General features: G+C 38.8%; 1 long non-coding RNA gene across 1 annotated transcript in view; it reads left to right on the forward strand.

The window, feature by feature from the left end:
* Positions 1–10693, forward strand: part of LOC128819750 (uncharacterized) — a 19271-nt gene extending 8578 nt beyond the window's left edge. The window contains exons 2-3 of the long non-coding RNA XR_008440738.1: positions 9766–9887; positions 10178–10693. This is a non-coding gene — a long non-coding RNA (uncharacterized LOC128819750). The remainder of the gene's footprint in view (positions 1–9765; positions 9888–10177) is intronic.
* Positions 10694–21769: the final 11076 nt, after the last annotated feature.

A 21769-nucleotide genomic window follows, 5' to 3' on the forward strand; every position in this document is an offset into this window, starting at 1 on the left:
TTGGAAAAAAGATAATCTTTAAGGTCCCTTCCCAATCCAAACTATTACATGAACTCTGTTGGTCCCATAGCAGCCAATGACCTTGAGGCCCCACTCAGCTGCCTCATCACAGCTGAGTAAAATAGCAGAAACAAAGCAGTGCTATCCAGATGGGTTACAAAAATGTTTAAAAGCCAAGTTTGTCTCACAAGAAGTGTTTTAGTTGATACAGTGGAACATATGAAACTGTGAAGACAACATTATATGAGAGTTTGGACTGGAATACCAGAAGTACATTCCTTTGATGCTGGATTGCATAAAGAACAACATGAGGACATAATGGTGCATGGGCACCACTGTCATCACCCCCAGTAAGAGTCCGTCTCCCAAGGACTGACTTCTCTTGGGCTGGGTTCTCCGTGCACTTTGGCATGTGGCTATTAGTGTGTATACAGCTTACCAAGAGTTGCTTAGTGCATGGGAAATGCTAGGGATTACCAGTTTTTCCATTTTTCTCCTTCAAAGATTATCAGTCTCTTCCTATTCTATCCTTCCTGTTCACACTGTTTGGAGTCAATGTGTGGCACAAGGCCATAACAAATCAAGTCACAAGTGTCCTCTGGTCATCTAGAAACCACCTGAGGAAGGATTCTGGAATAACTTTTAACCAGGTTAAAAGTTAACCAGAAGCTTAAGCTCCTGGAAGACTGCCTCTCCCTGACTCTGTCAAAAAAATCTTTTTGGCCATTGACCTGTAAAGAAGCCTTCCATTGTCAGCAACTTCTGGCTTGTCAAATTACCTAAGAGCCTGTCAAGGAAACTTACATCCTATAGTGACCTTTCAAGCTTGTCTACATCCCAGATGGAGATCTACCCAGGCATTGACCAGAAATTGCTGTGATCAGAGCAAGACAGGACAGCCCTATTAGGGAGAGGGAACCAGAGGACATCCTTCTGCTCCTTGTCTAGGGAGGTGTTTCCAACATAAGCTTCAGAAAGTGATCAAGACATTTTCCACAAGGCACATCTATAGAAAATTCAGTGGGATGCCAGCTTATCTTCCTTGGATGTCTGGATTCAGTGGGATACCTGCCTCCCAGATCCTTCTGGTGACAATTAAGTCTATTTTTTGCCCTTTTCTAGAAGTATTTCAAAAAGATGCCAGGTCCAGAAATTTAAGAAGTGCTCAGGATTATTGAGATTGGAGTTACCACAACTAAGCCCTGGAGCACAGCTTGGGTTAGTGGCTGAGGTAGAACCAGGAGGATTATCCAAAGGCAAGGCAGTGCCAGACTAGCTGGTAAGAAAGTTATCAAATACTCAAGGATTCCTTACCTCCCTTTTCATTCCTGTGCCCAGGGTGTGCACCAGGGATGGATGGCCTAGTGTGCCAGCCTGAGAGGGCTGAAAGGGAACTGGCTCCATGGGAACGATGAAGTGTCCCATGTTCACAGGGATCTGGAGTGTGACAACCCCCCCTTCCCAGATTTTCTGCACAATTTGTGGGCACAGGGAAGTAGAAGGCTGCAGCATTTTGCTTTTTGCTGCAAAAACACTTTGTGAGAATACTTTTTGGTTATCTTGCCTCACCAGAGACATGAATTGAAGATTATAAATAAGGCAGATTCATATTTCTTTTAAAATAATGTTTAAAAGAATAGCAAGAAGGTAAACTGTACATGATTTTTCTGGTGCAATACTAAATATTAAAATGTTGAAGATCCCTTTTGGAGAAGCTTAAGGGCTAGCCTGTTTTTTTCCCTTATCAGTTCTCCTCACTCCTCACTCACTGCCTGCCAGAATGAAATCAGTCTGGTGATAAGCTCCTTCTTCAGAGGTAGCCTGAAACACAGATGTGAATCTGGTTATCATGGCAGGAGATGGGCTGATGCCTGGGTGGGATGGAGTTGGTTGGTTCATGACTTTCCTGTGCTGACTACCTCAGGGGTAAGGGATGAAACTCTGCTGGCCTGGGCCATGTGTGCCTGTCAGGGACTGAGGCACTGCTCAGCACCTTGACCTCCTACAGTGTGTTGGCATCACTGCACTCAAAGAAAACAAAGAAAGAAGTTGTTTAAGAATAAAATGACGAAGCCATGCAAAAGTGTGCAGCCACAACCAGCTCCCACGTAGGTTTTTCCTTGTTAAATTACATCTCCACAATTGGCTGTTCCTGTCTGAACATTTGGGGCACCAAATAAACGGGAGAAGGAGGGGAAGAAGTGGGTAGTCTGGAAATGGCTTTCATCTTTCAGCCAGGCACCTCTGTGCATGATGCTCTGGGTGTGGGACAGGCTCTGTGGTTGTGGCACATGTGAAACACTGCCACGTGCCGCGTGGCAATCAGACAGTCAGCACCTAAACGAAACAGTGAGTCAGGTGAGAAATGGGCTCGAAACAGGGCAGGCTGAAGGGGATTGGCAGCATGAATGAAGGTGCAGTTGCTGCTGCACAGGTTTCTGTGCCTCACAGTGGTTTCTGGAGCAAGGCTGTAAGCTAAACAGTCTGAAAAAACTTAAGGTGCAATCAGGAATGAAGGATACTTTAGACCCAAGAGAATTAAGATGCTAATTGTTGCCTTGCTTCCGAGGAGAGATCTGCCTGTTGGTGCTCTCCGCAGTGCTTGTGCTTTTAAAAATTAAATTGTCCATTTCTTACAATTTGAAAATACTTTTGGAAGTGATGACTGATATTGACATATAGGTTTTGGTTTTCAATATCTCTGTAATAAGTGCTGAAGAATTAGGAGATTAAAAAATTTGCACAAGTGCAATAAAAGTGAATAAAGCATGTTTCTCTAAGTGAAATGTCTTTATCTTCTATTATTATCAGGATATCTTAAGTGTCATCCTTTATTAGTATCTTCACCAAAAAAAGGTTGAACATCTTGTTTTTCCAAGGCTACTTTGAGGGGAGGAATTAGACTAGAACAGAGTTTTTAAGCTGGAACACCCCCCGCACCTCCCCTGATTATTTTTAGCATTAGTTATATGTAAAATTGTTGATCCAAGATCTTTTTGGCTTCTGCTTTCTTCTTATGTCCCTTTACCTTTAATCTGAATAAAGATGTCTGTTTCCAGCCTGATAATACTATTGATAGATTATTTTAAGAAAATTTAAGTAAAAACAGGCTGGTTGACTTCTGAAAGAAGGAGAAGCACTGAAGAAAAATACTTGCTAGGATGGAACTTGTTCACTCTAGCTGCTTACAAGTGGGAGAAAATTGGCATAGCTCACACAAAATATTTTTAATGTTCCAGTTAAAACTTGAAATGATCTGTCAGCTGTAGCAAATATTTGTTCTGGCTTTTGCAGGTATTTGTCAGTGCTGGCTGAGTCTGCCCGTATGTGCCAATGTTAAAGGGTGGCCTTCCCTTGCTGTTTCAGGGTGCTTACAGTAGGGTAGGAAAGAAGAACCTACTTTGGAGCAGCATGGAAATAAGTGGCAAAAGCTTTATGGAAAGTGTTTCATTGTTCAACAGAGCTAGGACTAAAATAAAAGGTATTGCATAGAGTGGAAAAATTTACATGCTGTTTCTTATGTAATTTATTATTTGTTTTGTCCTTTATCAACAAATTATTTGATTCCCTATCTTCCTTTTCAATAACCAATGAAGATTTTGTTTGCTTTTCCCTTTCTGTGTCACCTGTGAGACAAACAGTTTTTTTGTCCTTGAATATAGATTCCCCATTAATAGATTTGCCCATGAATACAAATTGATTTCAGACGTACATGTTTCTGAATAAGATATGCAAAAATTGTAATATCAGTAGAAGGGCCACGGCTGAAAGATGGTTTTTTGATTTATAAACTGATAAACTGGTAAGTGAATTGCTAACTGAATCCAGTGGCATTTGCCACAGTGATTCTTATGCAGTTAACTGCTACATCCGAGTGCTGCTGTCAGTCAGTACCATCAGTAAAAATTAACGTGGTGGTGACACACTCAGAACTACCACTGCTAAGTGTCCTCCTGATTGTTTCTCTGGCATGGAAAAAGAAGCATGCAGATAAAATTGTCTATTATCTAATAGGTCATTTGCCTCTTGCCCTGAAGAAAATGACCCATTAGGTAGCAGTAGTGCTCTACATTTTCACGAAGTAGAAGATGATTTTTGGATACTAATATAATGCCATAGGGGATATGGAAGGCTAGTTAAAAATCAGAAGAATTATTTCTGTTACATGTTTATTATCTCTGGTGGAACTTCAAGTCGAACAGTTCAGAAAGCCAAAAACTTCTGAATTCTGCCACTTAGGCAATGAGTAAAACTGACAGTCATTAAGCACCTGATATTTTTTAATTAAAGTGAATAATTGTACACTTCAAGATGCCTTGTTATTTCAGTTGCATTTGTAGAAAAAAAAACGACTGAGCTCAGAATTAAGAAGATTTATTGAATAAAAATACTCTTTTTTTATCTTATCTGAAATCATATTGGAGAATTCTGAGTAGGTCTTTAACAAAGAAAGTTGCCTAAATTCAGCAACTTGCAAAAAATGAGAATATATATTCAGTCTCATCTCCAAAACCACAAAGGCCCAGCAGTCATTCTGAGTTCCTGTTTTCTGCCTCCTGATTTAGGTGACTGGAGCACAGCTCAGAGGTTGGGAGAGACATGCTCTGCAATCCTTGTTTAGCGTGACAGATTTGGGCCAACACATGCAGCTGAAACTTGGCAGTCTAGGTACCCTGCAAAGTTAAACTCTGCTTAGACATGTTTACCTTTTTGTTAGCTACCAAACACATTTAAAGGATTATGCCAAATACTGTGCTCTGATAACTGGAGCTATAGCCTTGCCAATTTGGAAACTTAAATGGCTGATGGTTTACGCATCAAATTTGTACTGCAGTACAAAACTGCAGTGGGTCTGAAGCTTTCCCTGTTGCTCATCTCTGGCTTAGGCCATGTCAATAAAACTGTCAATAGACAGTAAATTAAACTGTCGATAGATACCAGTTTAATAAGGTCAGATATGTTGTGTACTTCTAGAAGCTTTAGTAAGCATTCCTATAGCTGCTGGTTAATTTGAGTTTATAACACTCTGGCCTGTTGTATGTATTTATCTTAAATTGTATGTGCTTCAAAAATTGATTAGGTGACTTTTCATAGTAGTTTAACTTCTACTAATTCCTTCCAAATGCACCAAACTTTCCTAATGTGCCATATTTCTACAGATGTCTCTTTTGGGATCCATACTCTTCCTTCTTGATAAGATAGAGTTGGAAAAAATAAAAAAAGATAACCTGTGCAGAAGTGGATTGATTTCTGGAATACCTATTGTCTTCCTAATTAATCTAAATGTTCTGGGCTATAAATCTATACTGGCTACTACTCTGAGAAAGGGTGGCATAATGATTTGATATGTGAGGGTGTAAACTGCTGACAGTGAAAGATGTAAATTCTTCTTTTATAAACTTCAGTGATTCACTTATTAAATAATTTACTTCATTGTAGCACCAAATCACACTATAATGCAGTGGTTGCACATAATGCAGTTGTTGGATGCAGACTTGCAAGGCTTCTTTCATAGTTAAACCATAACCAATACTTACTGTTTGAATATTACAAAAGCAGCGTCTTTGAAAAAGCAGAGGTTTTGCTTTCTCATTTGATAGAATACTTTTATGTGTAATATATTCCAAGTTATTGTATAGTTGATTTTTAACCAATTACCAGTATGCAAAACACACTGTCATAGTACAGGTAACACTATGTATGTAGTTGCAGACTTTAAAACATTAATAATCTCTACTTTTTTTTTTTTCCATTAGATCTTCTTCCTTTTTAATGAAAGGATTATATAGGAATTGGACAACTCTCATTTCAACCCTTTTTTGTGCAAAAAATAAAATATTTTTGTGGTCAGGAGGAAAAAACTTTAAAGGCTCAAGAGAATAAATAAGATTGTTAAAACCAAGGCTTCCAAACCTTAGAACTAGAATCAGCTTAAGTCAGTTTTGGAAATGTTTAATTGTTGTCAGTACTTTACTGAAGAGAATTAATTTAGAGCCAGCTAATACTTGGCTTATAAGCAAATATATTGTGTAAGGAGTCCTTTCCTACACACTACATCATCATCACTGCAGCCTCCCTCCTCTTAGCCTAATGCTATCTTTTAAGTGTTGCTTTCAAAGGATTTGTATATTTTTATCTCATAATGCTGGTTTCATTGGTTGATATGAACAACAAGCTGACTAACATGAAGATACACGGCTCCTCCTAGCTGGGTGAAAAACACTCAATGCCTCGACAGAACGAGTGGTTTTAATATAAACTTGGGCTTTGTTGTAAATCAGACAATCAACATGAGAGAGGGAATTATGAAACCTTGCAGTTTGCAGCCAACCTGATGGGCAAAGCTAAGGACAGCTAGGTTCACTCCCTGTTTGTCTTTTTGTTTTTTTTTTTTCAGTGCGTGGTGCTGAACTACCACCACTCTGCGCAGGAGCAGGGCTTAGGGCTGTGTCTGAAATGTCCTAACACAGCTCTTCATTCTTCATGATGGTTTTTCCTAACAGAGCAGAACCAAAAATTGCTTGCCCTTTTCTAAGTAGCAAAGGTCAAAAGTAAATGACACTATAGTGTGACACTCATATTTTTATCCTCAGATTTGTATTGCCCTGACAAATTATGATTTGTATTGCCCTAACAAATTATATTACATTTATGATCATGTGTGATTTTGTATGAGTCATCATGTCTGAATTTTGCAGAGCTTAAAAGATACACAGATGTTGGAATGGTGTTTTCTGGCAACATTTCACTGCCTTTATGTCTCTGAACATTATTCTCTGGGTTTGAAAAATGTAGGAAGAAGACATTTTTGTAGACATGGATGCTCTAAATATTTGTTCATTGAAGAGTTTTGGAATTTCTGATCTGCAGAACACTTGTTGGTGGCCTTCAGACAGCTGGCTGATCATGTTGAGCAGGCACTGCTCCAGCCACTTTGTGCTTACAGGATGGTATCTCATCCAGTTCTGCAGGGTAGGCACGAATCTTGTGTGACTGCAAATGGAAGTAGGGAGTTTTGTATATTCACTGTGATACAACCACATCATAAAAGCACTTGAGAACTTCCATTCTATTATTAAACATGGGTAATGCTCACTGTAATGAAATTGTAGCCACCCAGGCCTTCTCTCTCAATTAAAAAAAAAAAAAGTGAATAAACAAACCATTACTTTTATATGGTTTCATTTGCTCCTTTGCATATCCACTCTGTTCTCAGGGGGTTTTGTGTGTTTGTTAGGTTTCATCTTCTTCAGTTGTATGAGATGGCATTGTGGTGGTCTAATACATGAGATATACTTTAAATAGATTTTCCCTAGCCTAATTATTGAGAATTTTATTATATAATAAAAACTCCATTTGTCTTTAATGTCATGACTTTGGGTATATCCACATGTGAATGATGCGGACTTTTAAAATAACTTTTCAGGCTTGAAAATTGGTGACCGTATAACCCAAGAATGTCTGTAGGCTAGCCCTTCATTTTTGAACCCTTCTCTGCAGAAAGAACAAGGAACTGGGAACAGCAAAATTACTCCAGGAGGCCTAGTCCTGAGAGGAGGTCAAACACTGCTGCTACAAGGAACTAGAAGTGTTTTGCACCAGTTTTGTAAAACAGGGTTCCAGGTAGGGATGCTTGCTCTGGGGGAAAATGGGTCTACGTCCTTCTGACCCTGAGCTGTAATCCTTCAAGTTCTTCTCAAACAAGGTAGATTCTCTTTGACAAGCTTCCTTAAAATAAAGGGTTAAAAATTAAGGAATTGCACTGAGAAGAGTTGTAAATGAAAATGGATTTCAGTACTTCAGTGCAATCTCATGTACCACAGTTCTTTATAGATTTTAGCTAATTAAGTGAAAACCAAAAGCAGATTCTTTCAGTCTTGGATACACCTCAAGATCAGCATCCCTCAGGATGAATTCTTGGGAGAAAGATGACAAGCTGTCAGCACTAGGTAAAAATGATGGTTTTTCTCAAAACGTACATAAGTGAAGGGTGTGACTGAGTAGTTGAGACTTCCAGGAAAGAGAGAGTCAAGAAATGAATCAGCAAACATGAAGGAAGAATATGTAAAAGGTCAAAGACCAGACATCTGTTATGAGATATTGTTTTCTTGTCTTCCATTTCCACCAATACTCTCCTTTCTCAGGCTACTCTGTGTTCTTCTTTTGAGAATGTAGTGATTAGAAATATTTGACTATTCAAACACTTCGGTTCAGAAATGAGGAGAGAAAATAAAAATATGCCATGAAATCAATTATGATGCTTATTAGTGTAAACATAATACTGTACTATAGTAATCTTTTTCCAGTCTTCTATTTTTTTTCCTTTCTTTAAATAGGTTATCTGATACATCCTTATGTAAAAGATTAACAGAATTTTTACTGGTTACTTGAACATATTAACTTTTTTTTTTCTTTTTTTTTTTCCTTTATGTGAAGTGTAAACTTTTATAAATAATCTTTGTAGGGAGTCATGGGGAGTCATGTCTGTAATTTATACTACTGAGAGCTACTCAATAGTAGTCCTTCTCAAATAAGAGAATTTAGAGCAGCAATTAAGAAGCAGGATGTTGCATCAGCCAACATATTATGCAACCCTAAATTAAAATTGTTTGAAATTGTTTGAAAATTAGAGCTGCTTGCACTCTCTGAAGACTTGAAAGACAGGAAAAGTGCTGAGAAAACAGATGTTGTAGGGAAGAGGAAGAAGGGAAAGAGGAAAAGTAGGGATAGGTGGGTGGTTGTAGACCAGTCAACTATCACCAATTTCCAGATAAATTCTGGAATAAGAATTCTAAATACATATAAGTACTTGAAAGATCAAAATAAAATTAATTATAATCAGCAAGTTGTGTTGAGCCAATACTGTTTCTTTCTTTGTTAGGATAACATGTCATTTGAACAGAGAGGAAGCTGTAAATTTAATCTGCCTTGGTGTTATTGGGGCTTTTGATACTGTTATTTATGACAGTCTTGTACAGTAAGAGAAATATGGCCAAGATAAGTTATAACTAGCTGGGTGAGTGACCTAGAATTAAGATTTCAAACAAACTTGTCACTGGGAACACTATCAAAGATGTAGAAAATATATTTTGGAAGGGTGCATTTTGTGTCCCCTGCTAACCCATGTATTGCCTATGTAATGGAGAGTGTGCCATGGCACTGTGAGGGGTGCAGTGCACACTGGAGGACAAATACCACAAAAAGCCTCGATGGGCTAAGGTAGTTCTGGGAGCAGTAGAAGGAAAACAAGCATTTCAGTAAGAAGATGTGAAAGATCTGCACCTGGTAGCAGTGAGCCAATACAAAGCAAAATACAGAGTTGTGAGTGTGACTGTAAAGCAGACAATGAATAAACATTGACCTTTTCTGTGCCATCTCTTTCTGTGCTTTTCCCATTACAATATGTATCGACAGTGTATTTTCTTCTGTCCTTTATGAGCTTTGCCTGATGGATCTGCCTTTGTACATTCTGACAGCCTCATTCTGTCCTTCATGCTTCAAAATGATTTTTGCTCCTCATTCATTTCCTGTTGTATACTTTCTTCTTGAGTTCAGATAATTGAGGACTCACGAGTGATCTCTTTTTAAGTTTAATCTTTTTTTTCTTTTTATTTTTTAGAGGATTCATTTGCTTAAATTTTTTTGGAGGTGTACTTCTTTTCTGCCAGTGAAATATAATCAGTTCCTTTGAAGTGGTGTCTTCTATAATGGTGTCCCTTGCTCCTCTTCCTCTTTTTTTTTTTTTTCTTTTTTTTTTTTTCCCAGAAATGCTAAACTAGCATATGATGGTTCTGCTACTTGACCTACCTGTGTATGCACAGCTGATTCTCCTGGCAGCACTGCTGACCATTGGAAGTCTTCTCTCAGGGTGTGCTCTCCTGGCACAGGTAACAGGACCATTTGCTCCCCCCACCCATGCTTGCTCTGCCACACATTCAGCCTACATCAATTACCCAATCCACTCTCAGCTATGCTAACTGGCCCAGGCAACCACACTTAGTATTTCCTAAATTTAGGGGCTTCCATTCATATCCCTGCATTTCTTTCACTGGTACAAATGTCTGAAGTGATTTGTAGAAGGACTGTTTGTTTTCATTCCCTTCCCAGCTTGTATTTTAAGGAATTTTAAGGACTTATTTTAAAGAATAATCATGCCAGATCACTTTCTCATTTCTAGGCAGAGAGAATTGGCAGATCATCAGTAAAGACATTTCCCGCAGAGACAGGAAATATTAGTGTTATGGTGCTATTGAAATACAGATCTGGAGGAAGACGACTCAAGCATACTCAAGAAAATAAAAGTTGACAAGAACTGATGCATACAGTTGACATCAAGAGAGCAGAGATCCTGTGGAGCAAAAGGAAGCGAACTGGCTGATTATTGCCTACCAAAGGGGAAGAATGGGATTTACTCATGGGTAAATCTAGAGACTGACCACAGTTGGAAAGAGCTAGATAAATCAATGGGTGATTGATGTTTGTAATTAGTTTGCAAATAACTTCAGGCTAGATTTTTGAAGATGGCTTCTAACCAAGGGGAAAAAAAGCCCATATTTCTGTGTTTTAGACTTACCTCCATGTTGTGGCAGAGATAAATAAATATTAAAAAAAAAAAAGTGTGGTAATAATATGAAAATACTGTTGCTAGGAGGCTATTGGAGACAAAATAAAATGGCCAATAGTACTTTTCAGTCCTGAGCTATAGCAAAGATTTTCAATACACTAAAGTCTGTCTCTCATACTCACTTTTTTCTTTTTGTTTTTTTGATACAAACACGTTTATATCTCCTACATAATTAAAAGCAAGAACAGATTTAGCAAAGCCACACTAATGTGTTTGCTGATTCTTTGAAGTTTGGAGTTAAAAACAGTAGTTTTCTGGGGAGAAAAAAGATCATTTATTTGATGCTAATATTTAAAGAATTAACTGGTAGTTCCTGGTTATGTTTAGCTTTGTCTCCAAGAACTGATAACTCATCTTAAAATCAATGGTTGCCTAGTGACAAGCAATTATCATATAATTTTATTACCTGCAAACAAATATTGTTTTGGCCTGTAATGATGGGCAGAAGCTTAAAGCTATGATTTTATCAGAGTTTTGGAGGTTTCAGCAAGACATATGCATTGTTTTTGACATCCTGTAAGCCTCTCGCAAATTTCTTGTTATGCACGGAACAATTTCCATTACATAATTTGTGTTTTTATTCAAGGGTGAAGTAAGGAGGCAGACATGGATTTTCGTTTGTTTTGGCTTTCTTTTTTTAATTCTCTTATATTTTAAAAATATTTTTGCAAGAAAAAATATAATTCTGTGCAAATCATCTTTGCTGAGAGCTTTGGCTGGCTGAGAACCAGCAATACTGGCAGAATCAGTGTTTGCCACTTAATTCCTCCAGTTCATCTGAGTAAGAGGGTAAGTTCCTTGTAGATTTGAATTTGCTCAATGTGAGCTGCCTCAAAATACTGAAAGAAAATATTGCAAAGGTCAGTCACAAGAACCGTAATGAAATGAGTTCTTTTTGAAACCAATGAGTTCTTATTGACTGAGCATCTTTTGTGCTTTCACAGATTTGACTTCTTGCAAGCTAGATTCTGTACAAGCAGCACTTGTTTATCTGAAAATTGAAAGTGAAAATAAAACACATAATGAATGTAAGAGAAAAAGTACAACCAACATAACAGCCTCAATTTATGAGGAGCAGGAATTTTCCACATATGTTTGTTGTCTCTGCCAGCTTTCACTACTACAGAAGTTTCAAAGCCAATTTATTACATTCTCTCAAGCAACACTACTTAGCATTGTTATTACTATTTACTTTATTGCTGGCATGAGTGCTTACACAGCAAGAAGGATTAGGCTAACCAAACAGTTCAACCTGGGAGAATCAAGTAGCCTGCTGTGGATTGGATTTGGATTATATAGACATTTTCAGGACTAGAATATGCGTGGGAAGTGTAGGAGGTGTCCACTCTTTCTCCAGGAGCACTCATTTTACTTATTTTGGCTGAACTTTCCTAGGAAGCAGCTGATGAATTTGTTCTCTTTGCTGTCATGGAGGGAAAAACAACATTTTACTGTGCTGGAAAGATTTCACCAGTTCAGTGGAGGCCTGCAGAGGCTGGGAAAAATGCAAGTAACCCTCTTCTAGGACATGCTCCTGTGTAAAGTCATACACCTCTCTTACTGACAGTCTCATGGATTTTTCAACTTATAAGCTGCAATATCTATTACCACTTATAGACAAAAATAAAACACATCATATAAAACTTGCTTTAGTTTATTAATGAAGAGTAAGACTAATGAGTGGCATTTTAAGTGCTGCAGAACAACTCTGTATTATTCCTGTAATGCCATCACTTTCCTTTTTTTATCTATAAGGCTGAACAACTTGCTTTTTTAGAAACAGTTTTTGTATAAAAAAATGACTTCTCCTGTTGTGGGCTGTACTTTGGGTGCAGTGATGAACCTGGCACATGGTAGAATTCTTGCCTTTAAAAATGTTGCTTATTTTGACATGCCATACCAATTAATACCTCATATAAAATCACATAGAAAACTTCATGTCATAGTGAAATGCAAGGTATTTTCTCACCAGTCAAGCACAATGGGGGATCCTCTTGTAAGGATTTAAGTCTAAATAATGCCTTTTTCTCCCCCTGGTCCTTGTTTCACTTTGCATTTTTTTCTACTTAATGAAGGAAATAAAGGACTTCAGATTGTGAAGGACCATCAAATAAACATGAGCATTTAGTAAGATGATGTCATCTTCATATTTTATGGATCCATGGAGAGCTGAATCAAAACACAAAGGAAGAAAAGGAAAATACTCATTACTTCTGTATCTGACATTAGCTATTCTTACCACATTGCAGCATCACTTTTTATTTCACTCATATGAAAGAGATGCTTTAAAAAACATTTTGAAACCACCAGAATGAAATATAAATATTATCTTTGGTATTGGTTCTGTTTATCCTTGAGGTAGACCTTTGTGTGACGCCGTGTGCTGACAGAGAACTCTGGCAAGAGCAGCTTCCATCTTCAGGTGTGGTGCATGCAGGAGCTGGAGGTGGAAGGTGAGTGTCTGACAGGCAGAGCCAGGGCGGTGCTGAGGAAGGAAAGGAGCCTTCTGGAGCTTTGCTGAAGGCTCATGAAGAATTGGAGCATTATGTTGGTGAGTGTGGTGGTTTAGTGTAGGAAGACAGTGCAGATAAAGGAACCATCTTTGTTTTTAGAAATCAGAGTGTGAGGTCCTTTTAATCAGTTTAATGAAAGGATTGATCCTATTGATCTGTAAACTTTAGGGCTGGGCATATGTAAACGTGTAACCAGCGCATGGCAAAACCTTGCCTATGGTTCATGCTCCACGAGAGGGAGCCAGAACTGTCTTTAAAATGTCAGCAGTAAACCCTGGGAAAAGCCGCAGCCTGGGCTCTGCCCGCGGCGCTGCCCTAGCCTGGCGCCCGAGGCAGTGTTGTACCCGCGGAGCTGCTGCTGCTCGCCGTGCCCCCTCACACCAGGGCAGCCCGGCTCGCACGGCAGCGAGGGACACGCTCTGATCCACCCCGGCTGCCATCGCCGCCTCCTCCTTCTCCTCCTCCTCTTCCTCCTCCTTCCTCTGCGCTCCCGTGCTGAGGAATTGCCAGCAGCGCAAAGAAACCCTACTGTGGCCGTGCAAAGACACGAGTGCCTCATCGCTGGTAACCCTGCCGGGATAACGGGCAAAGGATGCTGTCCCTTATCTGCATCTGCAGTTTATTGTTCGGCTTAGCTGAGGCAATGATGCATGAGGAAAACTGGGGGGTGAAACCGGAATTAAAATGTGCAACACCTGGCAGTGCAACAGAAAGTAAGAATACTTTTTGGATCATTGAGTTACATGTGGAAGGTTATACTTCCTACTGACTTTAACAAAACAACAAAGCCTCTAATTGGAATCCTAGGAAAACCCAGACCCATAAAATCAGATAGTGGGTGATAATGGATTTCAGAACAACTTGGAGTTTTGAAATTGACTGCAATGAAAGTTAACTGATCTGAAATAAGCGTCAGTGATACTAAAAAATACTACTGCTTAAAAAACATCCTTTGGCAAGTAAGTGTCTCTTAAGGAGACAACCAGCTGGAACTGCTGGTTGAACGCATGAAGCTTAAACTGAATCCCATGCTAGAAATGTGGAGCTAACTGAGCAAGGCTGTACACTGAGGGTGTCTGTGAAGATGCCTTTCTAGGAAGGTTTCTGAGTCAACAAGTGTCCAAAATCTGAGACAGGTCTGCAAGCAGGAAAGCCTGAATGAAACATTTTTGAAAACTTTAAAATGAACAAAATATAAAAATGCCATTGTTTTAAAGTAAACTATTTCAAGTAAGAACAGTCTAATTTTTGCAGGGAAAATGATTGTTTATTGCATCACTGGATTTTACAAAGGAAAAAACCACTATTCTTCAGGATTTGATAGTCATGTGTGTGAAAGAGAGCCAAACCCCCTCAGTTACAGAATCACAGGATGGGTCAGGTTGGAAGGGACCACAGTGGGTCATCTGGTCCAGCCTCCCTGGTCAGGCAGGGTCAACCCAATAACTCCAGTGAGGGAGACTCCACAACCTCTCTAGGTAAGGTGTTCCAGTGCTCAGTCACCCACACAGTAAAGAAGTTCTTCCTCACATTCAGGTGGAATTTCCTGTGCACCAGTTCCTGCCCATTGCCTCTTGGCACCACTGAGAAGAGCCTGGATCCATGCTCTTGCCACCCCTCCCTTCAGTTACTTACAGACATGGATGAGGTCCCCTCACTGCTGGGATCCACTGTGTATGTCCAGTCAGACTTGTTGGCCTGAGCCTGGTCTGATGGACACGACTGCCAGAGCTGAGGGGCATTAATAGCTAGTTAAAAGGGTGACTGAAAAATTTTATCTTAAGGCAGGCGATATGTTCTGAATTGTAGAGTATGGTTTTCATTTATTTGTAGAGGGATGTGAATGTGTGTGGATGCACAAACACTTGCTGCATCACACTCCAGGGTGGAGTTGTTTGTGTGTCTTCCTTGTGCTGTAGTGGGAGAAGGATGAAGCACTAGGCAGTATCTTCTTTGTTTGGCTCCTGAAAACATCATTTGACATATGTAAAACTGATGTAATCATAACCAGAAACTGAATTTGGTGACTTTTGCCAAGACCAAAAAGCTTTTTGTGTTTGAATGCTTGTCATGATGTATGTTACTGCTGATATCTCCACCACTTTGCCCTTTGGTCTGCTAGAAGCAGCCAAATACTGAAACATGAGGATTATGCAAACAAAGAGAATATTTACACGTAGAGAATAATATTGACATTTGCATCTCCCTTACAGTGTCCCCTCAAATAACACTGAGCAAGAATATATTCAGGCTTCTTTGTTAGATTTGCATGCTGTATGAATTATGACTGATTCCTAAAAATATCAAGTGCATTACTAGTAAGCTCAGATACTGAGTAAAGTGTGGCTAAAATTTATAGTCAACTTATGGTTGACAGATAGTGCAAACAGCTGGAAGATTGTACAGAACCAAAATGCATTTAAAATGTCTCATGGCCAGCAACTGGAAGTGCACTCAGATTTTTCTTCAGCCAGCTTGTTTCATTGAAAAGAGCCCTTAAGCATAATTTATCCTCTTTTTAATGTTAGCAATCCTATGACAAATGAGTTGCATGGGAAGAAATATCTGTGAGAAGCATCTTAGCAAGTGCCTTAATTGTTAGGTAAAAATAACATTTTGTCTGACAAGGGAAGAAATATTTGCAAAATACTTATATGGTGGGTTGTGGTTTTTTTTGAAGATTGCTGTTATATAAATATTACAAAATCGTAAAGCAAACACTTCAATGAGAAATAGCTTTCTCTCATTTGTTCTCGTTTCTTTTTTTTTAGTTCATTAAAAAAAGGGGAAAAGCCCTCAGGAAGTCAAGGGTTAGTAAATACACTGGTACACTTACTGACTTTTTTTTTTTTTTTTTTTAAAGTGACAAAGGCAAAAGAGGCTGTGCTGACCTTTATGAAAGAAGAGATCCATGGGGAAAGGTTTCTTTCTGATAGACAGGAAGCTATCCAATTCAACCATTAAAGGTAGTGAAGGAGGATGTTTAAGTCATCTGTTATCCCAGGGAGTCAAAAGCAACCTCAGGGTGTTATTTCTCTAAGGCTAAAAGTGTACTTACACAGAACATCTTGTTTACAGAAACTATAAAACACTTTAATGCACTCAGTTTAATCAAATAAGCTAGCTATCTGTTAGTGTTTCAAGGTAATCTTTTTAAAATATTTATTGTTTTGCTTTCAGTATTTATTTTTCTCACTATGCACATAATCCCAAAATTCACATTCTGATTATTATACTACATAACTCTCCATGTCTTCTCTATAGTACAAGGCTCTCTGTTAATCAGTTTCTTATGCAAAATGCATAAGTTCCCAATGCATATCTGGATATAAAAAATAGTTATAGATAATCAATATTTACTAAAGCAAAGACTGAAAATTAGAAGTCTCTGAGAAGTATAGGTCTACTGATAGTACAGAAAATAGTACTAAAGCTCATTATGTAAACACAAGTGATTGTACTGTACTGATGGTTAACCTGTGAAATTAAGGAGTCTCAGACTCAGCATGCTACACATTCATTTAGAGAAGAAGAAAATACATATTATTTTTTAAAAAAATCCTGACTTTAGTGAGCAGAGGCGACATCCAGAGTAGTAGGTACCTGTTAGCAGCTTGTCTCTATTTTGTAATAGAGCCTTACAATAGATTGAATGGCTACGTATGTTCTCTTTTGTTTGTTAAAACTTTTCTTAAAAAGGCAGCCAAAAACGTTGTTGAAAAATGTTTTTATTTTAAAAAGTAGTGTAGCTTCATTTGGCAGTGCTCTCATTTAGTGGAATTCCAATGAAGCTCATTTCACTGGAACAGGACAAACTAATAATGATCATGGTTATAACAAATGGGACTTCAAGATGTGCTGGTGGTGTTGATAAAACTGGAAGCTTTCCAGAATTATTGCGGTTTATCTGCATGGCAGGAAAACTAAAGACGGGTAATAACGCTGAACACAAGTAAACTGAAAATTTGAAATGAACATTAGATAAACTTGAAATTTTAAAAAATCTCCATGGAATATGAAAAGAGTAAGGGCAAAAAGCTTTTACCTAAAAGGATATAAGAAAATGCAAGCTGTTCTGGAATTTATAAACAATACCTTGAGAGATTGCTTTAATAAATTCAGGAATAAAAGAGGACTAATAGGCAAAAATACAAAAAACACAATGAAAACTGAAGCTGTCTTGGATTCATTGATGTACATATAATATGTTTTATAAAAAAGCATGGTTTTAAATACATTTCCCAATAAATATTCCCTAGAAAACTCTAAATTGCACATTTATTGAATAACATCTCAGGTAGGATAATATTTGTTAATGATTAGTGAAAACAATCTTAAGCTAAAAAGTCATCTTTACCAATGTATATAAAAAAAGAGATAGCCAGTAAAGATGTATAAAAATACTTCTTTCTTTGGAAATATGTTTCTCTGTTTTAGATGCTTACTGCAAATGAAGAAAAATATTCTAATGAAGTGAAAGTACATGATGGGTAAACTGAATCCCTGATGTAAAGCTCTCCATTGATTTCTTGACTGTGGGGCTGATCTTTGAGGGCTGAAATTATTCTTGCAGACGTTTGAAATTTAGGAGGATCCCAATTTTCATGCAGAAGTCAGCTCAGTTGTAATTACATTAAATGCCACATATTGTATATACATGCATTTCTACATGCTTTTTAAAAATAATGTAGCATATACTTTGTTTCAAGTGAACATTTACTTAAGAATACGTAATAATGTGAGCATGACACACTGATTTATGTGGCAGCATGAAATTAGTTTTATGCTACAGTATTTTATGTCTGCTGAATCAGAGAAAGTTATACAAGCTCAAGGGATTTTCATCTGACAGGGGTACTTTCCTGTTTATGTTCTTAAATAGTAACATCATATTTTAATTAAATGTTTTGTGAGATTTTCTTTCACTTTTTGAGAGTAGTTGAAAGATGAAAGCTGAAATATGAAAACTAGTTTCATGTTACTTTAGAGTATTTATTAGTTCTGAAGTACATTTAAAAAAAAAAGAAATTATAAAAGTAAATTTGAATGAAAAACATTGAAAGAGAAAAGGAGAACTGTGGATTCTCTGTATTTTCTACTTCTGTCAAGGTCGGGATTGAAGGTACTTGAGATATTTCATGTTTGGACTCAGGTGTTTATTATTTCTTGTCACTGAAACAGCTTCACATTCTCTAAATGAATCTTTTATTAGATTATTTTCCTTTTTAACCAAATAACTCAAAGCCTGCAATGCGGACTTTTCTGTTCAATTACAAAACATCACCTAAACCCATGAAGAAGAGGGAAGAAGAAGGTGAAGAAGAGCAACCTACCTCCGCCTTAAAACTTCTATCTTGCTTCATATTTATTTCTATATTCTAAAACTCCAAACTCTACATTTTCTATCCTGTGATATTACACACTTCTAACTAACTACACACCCGTAATCCCAGTGTTATTAATCAATTTTGGAAGCTTTCTCCACAGCCTCAGGTCAAATGCAGTGTTCTATTGTGATTCTCTGCCTTTCAGCACAGGAAGTTTAAAATTCTTGGCATCCAGGATTCCAACAGAGAACAGTATACACACAGCATTTGCAGTAATAATTTGTTCAGAATGTGATGTGCTTGCCTGAGAAAGGATTTTTCTAATTACTTAAAAATAACCTTCTAAATCTGTGATTTTAACCTTTGCATAATGAAAGGTAGTAGACCATGTAAAGATCTGGTATAGCAATTCTCACGTTCATTTTTCACAATTACATTTTGCATTTTGGTTCCAAGTGGCTCAGGAACAAAAGCTTCTTTCACTTCTCAGAGGTGCATGTCCACAGCTGTGTGCACGTATGCATTCGGCATTAGTTTTAGCACTTCTAGAACTTGCTAGAAAGCTACTGAATTAAAAAAAAAAAAAAAAAAAGAAAAAAAAAGAAAAGGTGGAAGTATGTAATTGCATCTCCAGACTAAAACCATGCTTCAGTGCATTCTCCTTTCTAGAGCTTTTGTCCTGAAAGACAAAACAGCAATTACTGGCAACACTAGACACTGACCAGGCCCTGTAGCACAGAGGATGTGGATGTCTATGCACACACAGAGTCTTTCACGCTGGATCACAACTTCTGGCAGCAGCGAGGAAATTAAATGTAATCTCTTTCAGTTTCAATTTTGTCTTATCTGTTATGCATTGGAAAAGACTTTGGGTGCCTGTCCCAATGGACTGCCCCAGTCCCTATCTCACAGGGAAATAGGAAGCAATTGCGCAGGATAAGCCAGACTGTTTACGCAACAGCACAGAGAGCTTTACCTGGAATTATGCCTTATGCATGTGGAGTAACTTTTTCCCCTTGCTCACCTCCTGAAGGTGATACTTTGCTAGCTGCCCACATCAAAGCATTCCAGAGTCTTACAGCAGCAGTGGGAAATGATGTGGAGGCACAGTGGGACCCTTGAGAGGGAAGCCAGCTGGGAGAGGCATCCCTGGGGAGGTGGGGGTTTCCCAGGCCTTGCTGCCCCCGTTCTGTGCTACCCTCTCCGTCGTGACTGTCCCCCTTGCCAGAGAGTGGAGGGAAAGGCAAGGGCTCACTGTGTCAGCATCCCTTGCAGAGGTGGAAAAGCCATGACTGGTACATAAACCTAGACATCAGGAATCAGACCACTGGGGTAGGGAAGAGCTTGTTTTCGTATTTCTCCATATCTCTCCACAATAGAACATTCCATCAGCTTTCTTTGCTGTGATTTCCTTTTCCTTTTTATCTTTTTATTTGTCCAGCTGTTCCATTTTTTGAACCCATGATGTTTCTGAAGTCAAAATAACAAGCGCGAGATAAGAAAAGGTTTGTCTATTCTAGAATATATTCAAGGTGATGAAAGGTTTGGGATTTGTTTTCAAGATGTTCATTATAGAAATTGGCTCTTGTGTTAGGAAACCATGTCGTTTCAGTGGTTTCAGTCTCCAGAGCTAGAGAAAAACAGCTTGTTTTTCTTCTCTTCAAGGGCAGTGGAGCTCAATCAAATCCTCCAAAACTGCAGATAACAGAAGGTGATATTTGGCAATGGAGTACTCATGTAAAAGACATGTTCTAAAAATCTTTCAGCCCTCAGGAAAATTCATGTGTCATGTGAGGAGAATTTTTCAAATTTTAGGTTGTTGTTGTGAAGTATTTGCCATAGATGACCAGAATGGCACACATTTTTTTATAACAAAATATAAACATGTTTTTAAAAGTGGCCTGTCTGCATTCCAGTGACCTGGAAGGTGAAAAATTAAGGCCTTTTACTGTGACTATGGAACATGCTTCTAGGTTCTGAATGGGAGAAAAAGCAAGTACGTGTCCCCTCTGAGCCTTTCAAAAGATATTAAAATTCTTGGACTTGTCTAGACTTTAAGCTCTGTAAACCCCATGATTCATGGATCTGCTTGCAAGGAACAAGCCTTATTTAGGGCGCTCCTCTCTCCATACAATTAAAAACGAGTCCCTGGTCAGAAGAATGTTCAGCACAGGTCACTTGCACAACACCCAAGGTGTCTAGCCCACAGGTTACTCACAGCCCTTTGTTTTGGTTCTGTAAAGAGGATCCCACCAGCAGCACTGTTTAGCTGCACAGCTACATTCTAAGGCACTGCTCCATGCTCTACAACAGTTGTTTTGTACAATTGGGCTTCCAGTACATTTTCAGGTTCATAGGGTTGGGGATGAATACTTAACTGCTGCACACTCCAGAAAATGACAATGAATTTTTGCATGTTCATTTCTACAGCGTTGGTCTTTAATTCATACCAGACAGTCTTTGCCTGAACATTCTCACCCTAATTCTAGCTCTCAGGAAACAAAGGGCAGTTTCAGCACTGGATACACAGGGGTTATAGACCATGGCTGGCTGTGCAGCCATTTCAGGAATGGTGACCATAGTTGTGAATATATTACCTTTTATACTTCCCAGCAGCAAATTCACTGATTGTTCTCAGAGACCTCCTGAGAAACAAGGAGGTGACTTGTCATTTAGCTCCATAATGCAGAAAAGCAACTTTCAACTTCTTTTTTTTCTGCTTTTGTGCTTTTTAAATCTTTAATGGAGGTGTTTCAGAAATTGTCCTATATGGCATTCCTCTGACATTGCCTCGGGTGCTGTTTTTCCTTGAGTGGAAATAAGGAGCCATGATTTCCATCCAGCATGTACCTTACTAAACCTGTAGCTCTCTGAGGACTGGGCAGCTTTGCCATGGTAGTTGACCATGTAATTGTGCCTCTGATCAGCTCAGCTTCACCCATGTCAGCAGGCTGCTAGTGCCCTGGCTGAGCAAGGGGGGATTTCTTTCCCCCCAGAGCTCCCCAGCGGCTGTGCGTTACTTTTCCCAGCCCCGGCTTGGTGCCTCGGCTTCTTGTCAGGGTCGGTGCTGGCCGCTATTTCTGGGCACTTCTGCGGTTGTGCCCCGGGGTGAGCTGGCCACGCGTTGCCGTCGGCACGAGGGAAGGAAACGAAGAGGCAGGGAATTGTCCAAATCCGTCTGCGTGGCGGCTGGATGCTTTATTGGTCACGGAAGCCGTGATGGAGAAGCTACAGCTGCTCCCAACCTCACGTGGACAGATCTGGCCCTGAGGCTGGGGAGCGCGGAGGGATAGAGGGGTGGGACA

This window comes from Vidua macroura, chromosome 1, assembly GCF_024509145.1.
Source record: "Vidua macroura isolate BioBank_ID:100142 chromosome 1, ASM2450914v1, whole genome shotgun sequence".
NCBI lineage: Eukaryota > Metazoa > Chordata > Aves > Passeriformes > Viduidae > Vidua > Vidua macroura.